At 41.2% G+C, this 18,199-nt stretch overlaps 1 long non-coding RNA gene across 1 annotated transcript in view; it reads right to left on the bottom strand.

The window, feature by feature from the left end:
- LOC310838709 overlaps positions 1–17,730 on the bottom strand; it is a 57,880-nt gene extending 40,150 nt beyond the window's left edge. Inside the window, exon 1 of the long non-coding RNA XR_014561129.1 lies at positions 12,969–17,730. This is a non-coding gene — a long non-coding RNA (uncharacterized lncRNA). The remainder of the gene's footprint in view (positions 1–12,968) is intronic.
- Positions 17,731–18,199: the final 469 nt, after the last annotated feature.

Below are 18,199 nucleotides of genomic sequence, written 5' to 3' on the forward strand. Positions count from 1 at the left end.
GATGACACAGCAACAGTGGAGGCCCTCAGAAGGTAATGAGTGGAATCATGGGTCTCCGTCTTCAACTCCGTCTCAGAAACTAGTTCAGGGATTTAGATGGAAAATCCAAATAAGCTGAATTCAAGCCTAATTGAGGTTATCTCATGGTGCATTAGTCACTCTAGAAATGCAAGTTATTTATTGAAAGGCATAACTTATTGTTGTAACTGTATTCAGTAGGCATAGATAAGAATCAGAAGTGTCAGCATTGGATTTATCTAAATCCTCTTTGATTCATGCAGTTCTTTATGCTATTGATTTATGGCATAGGGCGAGGATATGACTTCTGCAATGTTCTTTTCTAAGGAATCAGTTATCTATAACACATTTGAAAAACTCTGATTTGGGTTGGGGGGGGGCAGACACCCTGGAGTTCCCTTTTATGAAGTATTTCATCCAGTGAGATATTTTTAATGTACTGGAAACATCCTCCCTGTTGATAGTGGACATGCAGGGTTATAACGTTATGTCAAAATCAACACCTGCTCAACTTATTAATCCTGCAAAAAAATACTTTGACATAGCCTCTGATGGGTATCTTCAAGTATAACTAGGAATATGCTCAAGTTCACATGGAATGATTCCCTTTGCAAATATACTATTGTGCCTCCTTTGCTCTTTCCTCATGATTCATCCACAGGGCATCACTAAAATAGGCCCCTTTAACCTCTTACTTGATACATTGCTCAGGCCCTGACTACTATGCTGTTAACCATATTTGTCTTTCTCCAACTGTTGCCTTATGGTAAAAATGTAGCTGGAAGTGAGGGATGAATCTCAGATACTCAGATCACTATCATTTTTCATTCTGAAATCTCGTCTGTGATCTTGTCCATAGCAAATTGTGGCACTCTGCAAATAAGAACCTATTACAAAGAGCTCATATATTTCCCTGCCCCAGTGTACTCCCCCTACCAAAAGACTAAAGCTGTTTGCACATTTACTCTCAGGTAGGGGATTCATGTAGCAGCAGAAGTGGGGCCATGCTTCCTGCCCCACCTCTAATGTTGTGTCCCTGGTGCCACGCTGCCTCTGACCTCTACACATTGAACATGGAGGTCTGAAAATGGAAACCTTTGTGCAATCAGCTACTGCACCACAGCTGATGACTAGACACATGCAGTCAGGCACATGGCTACATGTGAATGCCTGGGAAGAAATTATCTTGCTTAATAAATAATAAATAATAATAATAATAATAATAATAATAATAATAATAATTTATTTATTTATACCCCACCCAGCCACCACTCTGGGCAGCTTCCAAAAGAATATTAAAATACTGTGATACATCAAACATTAAAAGCTTCCCTAAACAGGGCTGCCTTCAGATGTCTTCTAAAAGTCTGGTAGTTGTTGTTCTCTTTGACATCTGGTAGGAGGGGCGTTCCACAGGGAGGGCGCCACTACCGAGAAGGCCCTCTGCCTGGTTCCCTGTAACTTGGCTTCTCGCAGTGAGGGAACCGCCAGAAGGCCCTTGGTGCTGGACCTCAGTGTCCGGGTAGAACGATGGGGGTGGAGACGCTCCTTCAGGTATACTGGACCGAGGCCGTTTAGGGCTTTAAAGGTCATCACCAACACTTTGAATTGTGCTCGGAAACATACTGGGAGCCAATGTAGGTCTTTCAAGACCGGTGTTATATGGTCTCGACAGCCGCTCCCAGTCACCAGTCTGGCTGATGCATTCTGGATTAGTTGTAGTTTCTGGGTCACCTTCAAAGGTAGCCCCACGTAGAGCGCATTGGGCAGCCTTCAAGAGAGCTCTGCAGCCAAAAGTCAGCAGGTTTGCTGAGTGCTTGAGGCAGCAGAGGTTGCTCAACCAGGGTGAAGACTACAACAGAAGTCCTGAGAGATGCCTGAGAGACTCCACAGGGAAGAGGTTGAGGACCTGAGTGAAGACTGCAAGTATAGCCCTTAGGACTTACAGAAGTTGAGAGTAGCTTAGGGAAATTGGAACAGAATAAGGGAAAGAACCGAACCTCTTATAATTCTCAAAGAAATGGTAAATTTACAGTGTAACCATTCTGAGTAACTCAATGAAGTTCCACATATAGCAACCATAGTAGTGAACATAGCCAGCACTTTATAATAATTGTCAGCTAAAATGAAATATAATTTACTTTTTTCATTTTAATGTGGCGTCCGTGCTGCTTTGTCCCACATTTATCAACAGCTGCTGGTGGTGAAATTGAGGTATTTATTTGACACAGTATACATGGTGGTAGCATTAAAGGGGTTAGAAATATAAGTAAGACATTATAGCTTAAGCAAAGACTGTATGATATACTCCCTCCATAACAAATAAATCAATAAGTAGTGAAGGGTGGCAACTTGGTGGGATCCATTCCTCCAGAGTGAGGAAATGCAATCAATAGTAAACTCTTACAGTGACCATGAGTGGAAAGGGCCTGTCTTGGAAGTCAAATAGTCTCCAAATCAACCAGAAAGAGTTTGAGAAAGAAAAATAAGAAGGATGACATGTGCTGGGAGTCTCTGGTTTGAGCACCAGGTGTTAAGATATTGTGAATGAGAAGTCAGAATCACAAACCTAGAGGCTCTTATCAATGAAGGCAAAAGTAACAATGAAGGCCAATTCAGTGGCACCGCAGTGTGTGACTGAGCCAATATCACCCTTTTTTAATTTATATGTTTTTTCTGGTGAATGGAGATTTTCCTCCCTGGAATAAGCACACATCCTTAAGACTTTGTGATGCCTGCAGTCCATGAGCACTCTCCTAGGTTCTAAGCAACCTGTGACTTGTCATCTGGAAATCTCCCCTCTACTATAGGATATCTGGCACTCCCCATTTACGGCCTACTACTTACTATCCCCTGCTCCTGAATATTTCCTTTGGGAACTCTCTCATACCTCATAGCCTTTCAGCTGGAAGAGGACACACAGCTACCATGTACTGGTAACACACACATGTTGTTCTTTTGGATTCAAAGACGCTAAGCATGCCTTTGGGTGAAGATCACAAGTTTTATTAGCTATGCAGCAATTATTTATGCATAAAATGTACATACTTAGTCAATAAGGCAAACTGCTTAGCATTTAAGCTGATTATAGCATAACCCTTCCCACATGGTTTTCGTTTTTATGATCTATCTGCTGTCAGAGATTAGACACGGCAGTGAACAATCACGCTTGGAGAAGGATCTTCTCTATCTCCATCTCAAGATCTGGGTTGGGAGCCCTATCTGTGTTGGAGCATTTGTCTGCCTCCAACAGAGCTCCTTTCTCCCATACAGTGGTACCTCTGGTTACGTAGTTAATTCATTTTCGAGCTCCGTTTTTAACCTGAAACTGTTCTTAACCTGAAGCACCACTTTAGCTAATGGGGCCTCCTGCTGCTGCTGCCGCCGCACGATTTCTGTTCTCATATTGAAGCAAAGTTCTTAACCCGAGGTAATATTTCTGGGTTAGCGGAGTCTGTAACCTGAAGCGTATGTAACCTGAAGCGTATGTAACCCGAGGTACCACTGTATTTTTACTTTTCTTCCAGGGAATATGATAGATAGCCATATGCCTGTGGTCAGCTAGGGGAGTACCAATGGCTCCAGATCAGACCATTCCCAGGTACATCAAAGGGCTGGCAAACTGTCCACACTCACTTCTCATGTGTAACTACAAGTTACTGTCATTCCCATGGCTTTGAACCTGTGAAACCATGAGTGAACCATGAGAACTGGCAATCAGCCCAGATTAGCCTCATGCATTTCTAATGCAAGCTACATCAATGTCTTTATCCCTTTGACACACCAGCCCATATTCCATGACATAACCATTATATGACATAACCATAACCTTGGCTGACTTAGCAGATTCAAGCTCCTACACCAACCGTAAATAAGGCATCAAGGAGATAACTATCTCATCACAAAGTATTTCTAACACATCCCATTAGTCATTGGCTGATCTGTGATTTGATGGACTATCCTTAAACATTCCATGAAACATTGAACTGTCAAGTGGACCTGTAGTAGAATGCTGACAAAATAGGAAGTTTCTGTGCACGCAGTAAAACGTAAATATAGCCTGGGAAATATTCTCACACAGCCTATAGAGAGGACTTGCTGTGCTCTGTTGGTAGGAACTGGTTGGAATATAGGTTTCCCCAGGCTACAGAGTGTGAATGCTGACGAAAATGAAATGTAGTGTGTTTCAGTAGGGAAAGTAATGAGGTAGAGCGTGGCTGAAATAAATTCACAACTTCTTTGAGTGATCCCTTTAATAAAAGAGATGCAATCCAATGTCATAAAAGAAGCTGCAAAAAACGAGAAAAATAATGGAGATTGAGAAATGACATTGAGGTCCAATAGTAAGCAACTAATTTTGTCAGATGAGAAGACAGAGTTCATGGAGGGGGTTCGGTAAGAAAGTGAGATCTAAAAAAGTAAACCCAGCAAGCATTTACTTTGCCAAAGCCTGAGGCAACAAACATTTTGTTTCTATGTTAACATTACTTTTTATAAAGTTCACTGATGTAGAAAAAAAATACCCTGGAAAAACCTGAAGATACGTTTTTCTCCTAACCCTTTCACCTGTGTATTTTTCAAAACTTTCAGACCACTGTATCTCTTACGTCCATATTTATACATTTTTAAAAAGATGTCCACAGCTTGATGGAGTCTTGAGTTTGACCTTCCTAAAATCACCAAGCTGATATTGTGATTAATGAGCCAATTATTTTCTTCTGAGACACAGTACAAAACAAACAGCTTATCCCTTTTCCATTTACTGTTTAAAAAACAAAAACAAAAAGCATTCTGGTTATATTGGTGCTTCTACCCTTAAGTTAATGATGAATTTCTTTTGAGTTATTTATTCCTGAAAATTAATAGGACACAAGCAGGGCAATTTTCAAATGCAGGGTTGTATATATTCTGGGTGTAAACAACAAAGTAAACACTGCTAGTGCATGAGCAGGAATGCTGGGAGAAAGTGGTAATTAAGGCTGTAAATACATACAGAAATAGATGTACAGTCAAGCACTTGTGGGAATGAATATCACTCACATTACTATGTAACTAACAAGCTTCATTTCCTTCATATGCATAGAGGTTTTTTGTGGTTTCTTCCAGGCTGGAGAATCGATCCGTATATTTTGTTGCTGTGCGACTTAAGAATATGTATGCATTTATGACTTTACTTACAATATTTGTCAGCTAGTAAGGTTGCCAATTTGTGGCTGTCCTTTTAAGAACAGTTTGATTTGCAGATATTGACTTGAATATCCCTCCTACCAGTGGAAGTTCCATTTGACAGTTCCCTGTTTTTCCTAGAGGCCTCTCCAAAAATCTGCTTGAGAGAGATGGGTGACCCACTGGAGCATCCTGGATGGCTGAAAATTATCACACACACCCCTTCCACAGTGGGATTCTCTGCTGGATCAAAAATCACCTATGGATTGTTTTGATCTAATCCATTAACTAGTAGTTACTTTTCATTCTGTGAAAAGAGTTGACTGCTGAACTTTGCCAGTTCGAGCTGTTGGTCCGTTGACAACATAATTTAAGGAAGACACAACCATTTCAAAGAAATCTTTTCAAAATTCTCAGTAAAGTTATTTTAATTGATTAACTAGACATGATAGAGGCCTAAGTTGTTCTGTGTAGATGTAAAGTTGAGAGGAGTGTGGAAGTGGTGCCCTCCCATGTTTACCCTTCAATTCCCCTCCCTCCAATTATGTTTCTCCTGGCCAGGCTGACTGCTGGTTTTGGAGCCTAGCTGGGGAGAAAGCTGGGGGGTGGGGAGTGGTTTGAGAAAGGAAGGCACAGGTGAAGGAAGCGTTCTGCATCTTCTCCCCTTCCCTCTCCTCTGGTGTACAGCATGTCACACGAACTCTGACAGAAAGGCTTACTGCTTTCTCATGGACCTATGCTGCATTGCAGGAAATGTGCAAGGAATATTTTCTTATGACATTTTGAGGGTGGGAGGAAAGATCCTCTGTTTCCCAAGACCGCGCTAAGTCAACAAATACTTTGAAATGACAGAATGAAAAACTCATCTCAAGGGAGAGATAAATTAATTGCAATGTTGCAAGTAAGGTTCAGGTCATATTTTATGGTCACACAAGAACTGCCTAGCCAATTTAAGATCCTGTGAGAATGTAAGAATCGCCTAGCTAGGTCCAATGCTTTTTTTTCTGGGGGTATGCAGGGGTACACATATCCCTAAACATTTTGTGAATCTAAGTTTGGCTGCATTTCAATATGAGTAGGAAAATGAGAATACCCTTAAACATTTTTAGGGGGGGGAAGCACTGGCTAGGTCAAACCAAAGGTCTATCTAGACTAGAATTCTGACTCCAGGGGCCAGCCAAATGACGCAGGAAAGCTAAGAAGCAAGATTCAGTTATCACTGCTGTTCTCCTTTTCTCAGTGCCAGCTACTGACAATCTGAGATACATAGCCCCTATGTATGGAGGTTCCATTCCTAGCTGCCTCCATTAATAGCCATGGATAGCAGTTGTCTGCAAACTTAGATGATCTGCTGTAGACAGTTACAGTGGTGGTCATGAACCACATACACTATTTTTGTGATAAGATTGCCCAGATCCTATTTAGCATTTCTGTAATTGCACAGATCTAAATATCTCCTAGTAAGACCTTGGGCTTTGAGAGAACTAACCCACCACAGAGGTTAAAGCTTTCTTGATGCTCTTACACTGCCTCAATAAATCTGCATGGATCCAATGTATGTTCATCAGGAAAGTAAGAAGGCATCATTTTCTGTTCTGCCCTGTATTCATTGCAAGCAGCCCTGCTTCTTTCTGCTGCAGCTCATCTCCAGCTCAAAACTATGTTATTCATCACTCTGTCTGCTGTGGTGAAATGTCATAACTCGTGTAATTAATTACCATGAATTATGTTGCCATTACATTATTCCTCTCCATTAATTTCAGTGCAAAGGAAACACAATGCAAATAGGGTAGGGGTATTATAAGTTACATATCATTTGCAGACTGGAAGCAACAGCAACAGTGAATATTGATAGTATTTCCTGGATTGATTTCTGTTCTAGACATGGGACCAATAAGCAAACATTGGCTATTCCCACCTTGATTTCCGTTCTTCTCTGGATTCACTGATGTCCCCAATATGTGTGCTCTTCTATTCCCTGTGCCTTTTACCAGCAAATGGCAACCATGGCAACCAGAGATCACCCTATAACTGGCCCCAGTGCATAGTGGACCATAGATCTTGACAGTACAGATAAACTAACAAGGACCAGCATACTGAACTGCATTTGATAAACAACACTCATTTCTCTCTAGCAAAAGTCATTTCTACTGCTAGCAGTAAAACACAGATCTTAAATCCCATTGCTAGTTAACAATTCAGCATTTCTTTATTGGGATAGAGATATAAATCAGCTATGGTTGCTTATTCATTTGACTAACACACATACACTTTTTGCACACAATAATATCAATACTACATATATCAGAAACGCCTACAGAATTCTATTTGTAACAGAAAACCTTATCTGCCTTGCAAAAAAAAAAAGACTGAATACTTTGGAATGGGTTGCTAACTATTGATGTTCGTTGTGGGGATTTTCATACCCTCTAACATATATTTGTTACAGAAGCAGGCTAATCCTATGCGTGTTTAATCAGAGCACTGCCTTCAGAAACAGGATATAAGAGTTTCCATAACCATAACAGTTTTCTTTAGTTATGAATATTGAAGAGAACAATTAAGTTCACAATGAGCCCAATTGTATTTGTTATGGAAAAGCTGCAACTAAAATACATTCAGCAACTTTGATATCTGGTTTGGGGTGATTGGGCTGGGTGGGTGTAAGGGAAGCAGAGTATGGACATTTCTTTGTCTAACTGCATGCATTTAGAGTCAAGATGTAGAAACATCTCCACTCAGGCTGCAATCTTAAACAACAGAACAGCCAACAGTCAGGATTACGGGTGCCAAATCCCTTTTACTTCCACCACGAAAGCCTCTGGACCCGCAATTTGGCAGGCTTAGTCCACTCTGGAGCGACTTACGTGCCTAAACATTTCACCAGCTTTTTGCAAAAGGGGAGAAAGAGCCATTTTTAGATTCTCCATAACAGTGAACAGGGAAAACAGAGCTTCATTTCAGTCAGAGCAGCCTGGAACCAGAACCACAGATTGATGTGGACAGTGCACAGAAGAGTCAGGAACAGTTCTGATTTTTTAAAATAAAGTACATATACAAAGCAAATATTGGGGCCTGTGTACACTCGTACCCTACATGGGATTTCTCATTGCATATGACTAAATTTTAATTTTATACATGTCCTATTAAACATGTCCTTATACACATCTCATTGCATGTCCTTTGGAGTATAGGATCAAGTTGCTTAGCAGTACTTTTAGGTACACATATTAGGCAGTAAGTCTCACTGAAATGAATGGATATCTGAGTAAATAAGCTTCAGTTCCGGCTGTCAGTCACAAGCAACATTTGCTTTAGACCCACCATTTGCTATAGCTTCCAACAGCTCTAAGTAGTTGTTCAAGGCTACTAATTGGAATCACACTCTCCTGCCCCATTCCCCAGTGATGTACCTTCCTACATTGTACCTTCCCACATTGGACCATTACATTTCTATGGTGGCCTATGCATGCCCAGCTCAAGAAACATAGATCCCAAATGTGCAGTTTATACACCCTAAATTTGAGTACAGAAGACACAGATGGGCTCTACACATATGTGCAAAAGCCGACTATGCAAATATGACCACTCAACAGACGAACATCAGCAGTGGGGTGGATGAGCATGATCCTGATCCCTTCACTACATGTAGCCGAGAATTGTTGTATGGGATTTCATTGCTCCAAAATTGTCACATAAATTACACACTTGGTCAAGTTCTTCCTATTACCTCAATACTACTAAAGATTAGCAACAACCAAAAATGTATCTCACTAAAGCTTATTAGTGAGATATGTCTAAGAAAAGCAGCTCTTCAGACACCATAATAGGATGTGATTATCAAACAGTCCTTATTACTTGTTGTCTGCTGGCTAGTGGCATTCCAGCAATTTAGTTCAATTTACGGATGATGTCTTAGTGTGGGTTCCCCTTGGATATGCATTATGAGATGAAGAAAAAGCATGTGTCTGTTTCTGGCTGATGGAGCAACAGGCTGGGAAATATTAAGAAGATTCTCTGAAGCTTTTAGGTGGTAATTGCATTTTTTGATTTTTCATGCCTGATAGGTCAATGCACAATTCTTGGAACAGTGCTTTGTGAACAGAATTTATATTTTACTGGAAGAATCTATTTGTCTGGGTTTTGATGGCTTCTCTGGCAGTCAGGGAGCTCCATTCTAGTATTAAAAGCAAACTCTTTTTTTCTCTAAGCAAGCTTTGTGATGTTCTTTGCAGACTCTTGGTTAATGAGGAAACTGTCCTCAAAATGATCACACAAAAGCATTGCATGAAAGCAGCACATCTAGTTCCAATAATGTCTCTTGGCTTAAACAGAGCCACAGTTGTTTCTGGCCATCTAATGGGCAATATCCAACATTTCTCATATTAAAAGTAGACCTCAATGAAATACACCTGTCTACTTTGAATATGTCTTAGTTGGATACAATTCTATGTGTCTTAGAACTATGACCCAGGTGAAGAAGATTGTAGCACAATGGAAGAAAATAAAAGGTATCCAGAAAAAAATTTGAGAAAGATTGTTTAGTACATTGTTGTAAAGAAGTTATGAAACCACTCTTTCCTTTCCTTTTAATGAAAAGCTGTTTTGAGTAGAATTCAGAGTTGTGGGAGAAGGTGGCACTAAGTCTCTCCTCCTCCACTCTCCAAATTCCCTCTCTCAAAACAGTTTTTCATTTTCTGAAAATGGCACATAGTTCAGTTACACACACTTGCTCCACAAAAACAAGCTAAGAACTAGAAATTAGCAGACATTTGATTTGGTCCAGCAATTACAAGACAAATCTGTCAGATGCCCTGGAAAAACTACATTTCCCAGGTCACCCTATGCCAGAGCATTACTCCCCACCGCTATCTCCACAGCAACTACTGTTGTAGCAAGGCTATCTCCACAAGGCTATCTCCACAGCACTACTGTTGTAGCAAGGCAATTGATTTGGTGGGAGACTTGGGGAGGGAGGGAAGGAAGGAGGACTTCTTCTCTGCCTCAGATTAAAATCTGCAATGCACTGTAAACCCAGCCTTGTATTAAAAGCAAGCACTACAAATTCATATTCCTATAACGCTGGAAATTATGGACTGCAGCAACTTATTCAGTTATTTTGTAACCTTAAAATCTATGTAATATTGTCTCCTTGAGATTAAGGATATACAAACAGCCATACTGCATCTTACCGGGGGGCGGGGGTCAGTCTGACTGCCTAGCATTCTGTCTGCAACAAAGACTAGTCAGAAGTTGCTTGCTTATTTTCTTGCTAGGTTCTTCTTCCTTCCACAAGTGCATGGCAGAGGGAGTTTCAACAGGACTGAATATCTATGCTGGGGCACCCTTATATCAAACTCCTGCTTGCCACACAGCTGTCCATGACAAGAACCAGTTTCCACCAATGGCTCTAGGAGGTTAGACTGTTAAAAACTGTTGTAACAGCTGCTGAAGCAGACTTTGGGTCAATCCTCTGGTTCTTATTTAACAAGATTCAATAAAGCGGTGTTACAAATACAGACATAGATGGGACAAAAAGCCATGCTCACCATGGAGTGGGTTTAGACTCTATCCAACACAGCCCAGACTTAAATGTAATTTTCAGTATAATTCTGTTTTCTGTATGCTACAAGAGGGACCCACTGCTATGTTGGGTAGCCACATGGGGCATCAATTCAGTCAGACATGACTTCTTCCCAGGGGCCCTCAATACACAGGCATTAGGCATCTGTACCCTTTGATCAATCCTGTCAGTTATCCTTTCCCCCTTCCCATATTTTCAACTTTCATCTGTCTCCTGTCAAATTTCAAATAAAAATTCAGTGTAACCAGTAGTGAAATACAGTTAAGAGCATTTCTCTGCCTACATTTTAGATATAAATTGCTCAAAAGCATGTGAGCATGATGCAGTTCCTGTCAGATCACTGAGTTTAATTTACTTTTAAAATAAAATCAGGCACATAGATTTAAGTGTTAGATCCTTACACCAGTATTTCTGTCCCTGTAGACAATTGAAGAGCTAATCCAAACATATAGGCTTCAAAGTACACTACCCACCTCAAAATTTATAAAAGCAATTGCATACTTGAAGTGCCCTGACATTTAAATCTCTCTGCTCATGCAAAGATACCACATCAAGACATCAGTTTATTTTAGAGAATAAGCCAAGCATAAACGGATGCTGAACAACAACTTTATTGCCAGCCACAATCAAAAACAGGTAAGGATGGACAAACTGCTCTGTTCCAACTTCTTTCATTTTTTTTTCAGTCAATTCTCCATATTTCCACATCAAATTTTTTTTAAAGTCCTAATTAAAAAATCACCACTATTTTAGCATTAATTTCTCCTAAACATACACAATACACAATTTCCTCTAATATGCAGTTTTGCAAAGCAATTTCCTCTAATGTCATGCATTTTGCATATTATTTTCACTAATACATATGCATTTATTTGCATACTTTATCTTGGCATATACATTTTTGTACACATTACTTGACTGGAGAACTGGGTTGCAAAATTCAGAGAAGTGTGGTTGCACAGGATTAGTGTGAATTAGGCAGGCTCCCCTTTAAATGTGAACCGAGCTTAATTTCTCACCCATCTCTATAAACAACACTTGCATGGCTACAGTTTAAGGTATAGTACATGTAATGGTTCAAACACATTTCATAACTCATGTTATCTTTAAAATAATTCACAGCACAGCTACTAAAAGTTGAATTTGACTCATTTGCCCTCGGTTCACATTTAAAGGGGAGCCTGCCTAATTCACACTAATCCTGTGCAACCACACTTCTCTGAATTTTGCAACCCAGTTCTCCAGTCAAGTAATGTGTACAAAAATGTATATGCCAAGATAAAGTATGCAAATAAATGCATATGTACTAGTGAGAGTCAAGGGCATTAGCTAATGGGAGAGCCATGACTGATGAAAAACTGGTCGAGGTAGAACATTGTATGGCAATCCCTTTTGCAAGCAAGAACTCTCACCCTCTGCCTCTTTCCTTAGCTTTCATTTGTATGTACTGGAAAACAACCCATTTAAAAAGAAGAAGAAGAAGAAGAAGAAGAAGAAGAAGAAGAAGAAGAAGAAGAAGAAGCATATTTCCAACTGTAGACAGGTTGTGTGTGTGTGTGACCCCTTCTCACTCCTTATACAGGCAATGTTGTGATACTATCAGAATTTAAAGCTTGGCAAATGAAACATGACAGCCCTGCCAAAATATTCCATCCAAATTTACCTTTCATAATCCTGACTTCTGGAGGGCTTCCCGGGCAGAGGCAAAGGTGAAGAATATTTAGATTGAAGCTTGTTTTCTTTGGGTTACTTTCCTCCACTAAACAGAGCTCAGGTTGACTCAACTGCTCTGCCTCCCTTTCTCTCTCTCACACACACACATTTAATTTTATGCAGCAGTTCCGAGGAGACACACCAGCCGTGTTTACACTATCAAGACAAACCACCAGGACTGGCCCACCACATTTTGCTGGCTGGTAATTGGTCCCAGTTCCCTCAGCAACAATGTAATATGTGTGCATCCAGGTGCCCAATCAACAATCTGGCCTCAGCATTCTGCACAGGTGCAGCTTCCAGCCTTGTCTCAAAGGAAAGCCCATGTGGAGCACATTATCATTACTGAGGCTACCAGTGCATGAATCATGGCATAGTTGGTGGACCAATGTAAGTTGATAATGGTGACTCCAACATGGAGGTTACCTGGGCTTCCAGTGACAAAGATGAATCTAAGAGTACACCCACCCACCCTCAAATCACATACCTGTTCCTTCAGAGGGAAAATAACCCCGTTTAAAACTGGTGGACTCCCAAATGCTGGCCCTTGCAACTGCTCATCCTACAAGTCTGTGTCTTACCAGGATTCACTCTTGGTTTGTTGGTCTTCATCTAGCGCACCACAGTATCCTAATATAAGGAATATAATGGGGGGGGAGGTTAAGTGCCATTCAAAGGGCAAAAGGTCAAGCCTTTCCTAATGATGACCATACAATCCTAACCATGTGGTAGTCAGAAGTTAAGTCCTATTGAATTCGCTGTAGATTACTCCCAAGTAAGTGAGGTTAGAAATGCAGTCTAAGTACTTATTTTAAATGCTGTTGCTCATATCCAGTTAGGAGAGCCTTCTGTAGGAAGAAAGGCATGGACCTGGGGTTTTGTTTTGGTTCTTTTGCATGCAACTACTGCCTTCTTCACTGCTGCTTAAAACACCTCCAGACAACTTGAGGGATCATCTTCTCTCTTCAGGTTTCTTGCCTTAAACTGTTGTTAGGCCACAACTGTACAAGGCTTAATGAAAGCATTCCAGGAGCTTAAAAGAAATACCCATCGTTTATTTAAGAAAATGTCTTGAAGATAGCCTGCAGGCACTTTCGTACAAAAAAGCAATTACATGGGAGTCATAGGTAAGTCCACTCCAACAGTAAATCAGGGCCACTTATCTGAGACCTTAACAATGATCTACACTTGATTGCCGTCCCCCTGACTCCAACAAAATGGCATAAAGAATCATTGCTACTGTGCAGCAAGGAGATCTACTCAGTTGATACAAAATAAATATTTGCTTAGAATAGTATTAGCTTGTTTGCTAGCTGCTTTGCACTAAATCTTTCTGGAATTGCTGGCACTCTTAATTCACTCACCTTATAAATATTACAGCTGTAATGTAGGGTGTTTGGCAGGGAGATAAAGCATGTTGAGCAAATCCCACTAGATCTACATTAGTGAGCTGTTTGGGGTGTGAGCCTTTAGTTTGCTGGTAGAGCTTTCCTAAGCAATACCATCAAACGTTCCCACTTCAAAATGTTTCTTAGCTGTCCGGTGGTGTGCTCAGAAGTCTTGGACTTTTAGAAATAAGACCCTGGGTTCAGACTTTGCTTTATGAGATAACAGGTTTATTTTAGAGTTGCTTGGTTACAACTGCATGTAGACTAGTGTCCTTTCTATCAGCCTTCAGCAGTGCATTGAGTTCTTCAAGATGGCTGCAGAAAGTTTATTGAGAAATAAAAGAAAGAGGGTGGGGAGAAGAGGAGAGCTTTATTGCTTTTTATGCTACCAGAAGGCCATTAAGTCACATATTCAGTGCTCTACCTGTGTCTCTAGTTGGATTCATAAGCAGCTGCTGTGTGTGGTGGTTGCTGGCTCTGTCTCTATCTCTATCTCTACCATCTCTGTCTCTATCTCTAATAATTCCTTATATGCCAAGATCCAAGTTTGAGGCAAGTACTCTTTGGTGAGAGAACACCAGCACACATTTGAAGTCACAAAATATGCAGCAAACTAAAGCATGGAAACATAGCTTGAAAATGTTTCCTTCCAAGTTCCTTCCAAAGTTTTTCTCTTTCCCCAGCATAGGAAAAGACCACATGTTAAAAAATTGTTTACTTACTAACTTTTCAAAGGTCTTCTTTGTGTGCTTTTCCATACAGCAGTCAGAAAAAAGTACACATCCAATAAAACTTAGCTTAGTTACAGTGGTAAAAGTTCACAGATTATTAGTATAGGCACTCAAGAAGGACTGGTGAGAGCTATGCCGCTCTTCACATGTTAGGCTTATCAGGTAGACTGGGGTGAACAATAGGCTTGGTTGCCTATTTCCTCCCAAAGTAAGAGGAAGTGACATAGGTAAGCCTGGCAGGGCAGCTAACTCTATGGTATTAACCCCTTCATGCGTTAATTGGATGTAAGCATGTTGGTTATCCCACACAATTCTCTGGTTCAAGAAGAGGAAGGGAGTGGGGGAAGCTGGATGTCTTTCCACATAATTCACCTACAAGCTGATCAGAACATAAGAATAGGTTTTATACCACAAATTCATAGAACTATAGAGTTGGAAAGGAACCAAAGGATGATCTAGTCCAACCCACTTCAGACTGTTTTGCCCATCTAGGATTTTCTGCTCTATCTCCAGCTCTCCAGAGTCTCAAGCATGTCACGTGATCCTTTTAATGGGAGGTGGCAAGAGATTGAACCTAGGACTTTAGGCATGCAATGCATGTGCTATTACTCTACTACTGAGCTATGCTTCAACTTTTTCCAGAGGCTTCAGCATGCGCAGCCCCAGCTGTTCTGTACAATGTTCCATTAGAATGGGATGCAGCAGGCCCGGTTGTTTCATAGCTCTGGGAACTCCACCAGCAGATTCAGCTCCCCACATCCAAATTCTAAATCGGCTCTACACCTCTGTCCCTTTTAAAGGGTACTCATCATATATACTCACAAGGAGTTAAGGGTATATTTGTCACCCATTAATGATATTCACTGCTCCCAGCTCCTTAATACTATATTCAAGAGATTGGAAAAGAGAGTTGCAAGGAGCAAATCTCTGGGATGTTTGGGATAATAGAGATGCCAAGAAAGCTGTGCTTTTAAGTGTTTCTCTCTCTTCAAAACAGAGCAATTGAAAATAATATTCCATAGTGCAGTCTATTGGGCTGCTGCAAAAGCTCCATTCCTGATAACAGAGATAAATTAACTCAGAGCCATCCGTACTTCAGAAAGTGCTGCTACTCTACTCAAAGTAAGTGGGAAAGGAGATGAATATGTGCTCAACTCTCACAATGAATCAGTGGGATATAGCATAATTTAAAAAGGGGCCCTTTTAAGATCAAGACTACAATTCACAGCCACTAAAACTTCAGGAAGTCTCTTTTTAGGAAAGAAGAATTTATTTTCTAGGTTGTGAAATGCACAATAAATAACAATAAAGTGAATCATTATGCTTGATTTTCTTAAACCCCATTTGAAGATTTAGCAGCCTCATTAGAGGAGTCTTTTAAGATGGCAGGAGGGTTTTCTTAACAGGCCAGGATGCACCGTAGGGCTGATGAAACAATGGTCCTGAACATATGTCTCAGGAACAGACAGGTTAAGTGTTTAAAGCAGCCTTCCTCAATCTGAACCCTTCCTAATGTTTTGTATTGTAATTCCCAGCTGTGCCAGTCAGAATCTAGAATGCACCAGGCTGAGAAACAGAGCTAGAATTTTTGCCTGGGATTCAGCCATTTTAGAACTTTGTGTTCTGTGCCTTTCAGTTAATTTTGAGCTGCCTGCATTTCTTCTGATGCAAAGATGCGTAAGCAGCAGCATCCCAGTGAAGCATAACACTGCAGTGCATTTAGACTTGCTGGCACCCATAAATGTCATATTGCAACAAGTGCCTTGCCTGTTATGTTTGTCAACAGTCACACCTCCTAATTTTTGAGCCTATGTGCAAATCCCTCTTATTCACCGTTGTGATCTGATAAATTGGGGCACTCCGACAATCTCAGGTAACATCTTTTACAGCGCTTGGACCGCCAACCAGTGCAAGCTTTGCAAAGGGGAAGCCGCCACCTTCATGCCCTGTTGAGCTGTGGGGTGAATCCTAAATACCACAAATAATAAGACTTTCGCAATCTTGCTGTCACCTGAACAATCCCCTCAGGCAACGTGGAAAACTGCTTTTGAAAACAAGGGCCATTTCAAAAGCTACAAAGAGACTTGTGGTACTTTAAAGATGGTAGATGTGTTGGGGTGCCCAAACTTTCTTCAAAGAGGGCTAGATTTGATGAAGGGAACGTGTGTGAGGGCCGACCAAAGATGTTGAGCTTTTTTTTAGGATTTGGCTCCAATAAATAAACTGCCACAGGAGCCAGATAAAGCGGGGCGGGGGCGGGGCTGAATTAGGCCCCCAAAGCGAACTTTGGACATGCCTGGTTACATCATTAGCATTTATAGAATGGAGCCCAGTCTATTTTTAAAAAATTATGGGGACATGATTTGGCTAAGACTGGCAGAAGTGGCAGGTCTCTTCACAAACATTTAAATTGATATTAGATTGGGAGCTAGTCTGAATGACTGCAACTCAATTCATGATCACCTAGTACTGGCATGAGATGTGCCTGATAGGTTTTTAAAGAATAGCTCCACAGTGACCCATTTATAAGGCAGTAGGATCCATAGGGGCAGCAGATCCAGCCTCCAAGGAATGCATTGCCTGCTATTGCTGCCATGGTGCCAGGATCTTGGAGGCAGGATCTGCCGCCTCTTCGGCAGCCCCCCCCCCCCCATGCAGCCTCTACAGTGGCCTCTTGGTGAATAGGAGATGCTGCTGATCTCCTTCCACTCCTGATATTGATATATATTCCCCCCTTGTTCCTGATGTAGATCTTCACTCAACCCTTCTTCCCTAGTGGGAGGGGAGGGGACACCAATTTGTGGTTCACCTCAGTTTCTGAAATGTCTTTGGCTGGCCCTGATTGGGAGGAAGTGAGAGTGAGAGATCTAGGCCAACTCCTGGGCTGGTCTAAATCTCTCGCTGCTTTGGGGGCGTCGTGGGGCACCAGGATGGATTTGGACCTGAGCCATTTCCTACTCCTCCCATAGCTTGTCCCCAACTGCCCCCAAGCAATTGTTGCAGGGCCATGGAAGTTACCACAGCAATCCCTTGGATCTCCCTCTCCAAAACCAGAGCTCTCTGGTTGTCCCAAGAGCTGTGGGGAAATCAATGCTGAGAAGCCAAAAACCTAAAAAAATCTTTTGAAAGGCATGGGGCAAGGATCAACTTCATTATTACAACCCCCACATACAGCTAATGGAAAGTGAACATACTATTTCCTTCTGTCTAATGACTTGATATTTAAAGCCTTGGTAAAACCAAAAAAGTAGTCATGAATTTAAAATGGAGGCGGTTTGAATCTTTTTCAAAGGATCTTGTGGAGGGGGTGAGAATAGGTATGCCTGATGGGAATCCACATGTCTGTTTTTGGTCTTCCTACTTATCGATTCTGTGGAAATGAGAATGCCTGTAGGAGGAAAAGAGAAAGTCTGTTTCAGCGAAGATTCCCAGATGCCATTATCAAGGGAATGTAATTATCGAAGCTTGCTGGCTTCCTCTGAGGAAAGTTTCATTTCTATTCAGTGACATGATGTTATCTGGAATGCTGTTTAAGTGGAGTACAAACTGGAACAATGCAACAAGGAGACCCCTTGTGATTAGTCATGTCCTTTGTTTCA

Source organism: Podarcis gaigeae, assembly GCF_964106915.1.
Source record: "Podarcis gaigeae genome assembly, chromosome: 1".
NCBI classification, from domain to species: domain Eukaryota; kingdom Metazoa; phylum Chordata; class Lepidosauria; order Squamata; family Lacertidae; genus Podarcis; species Podarcis gaigeae.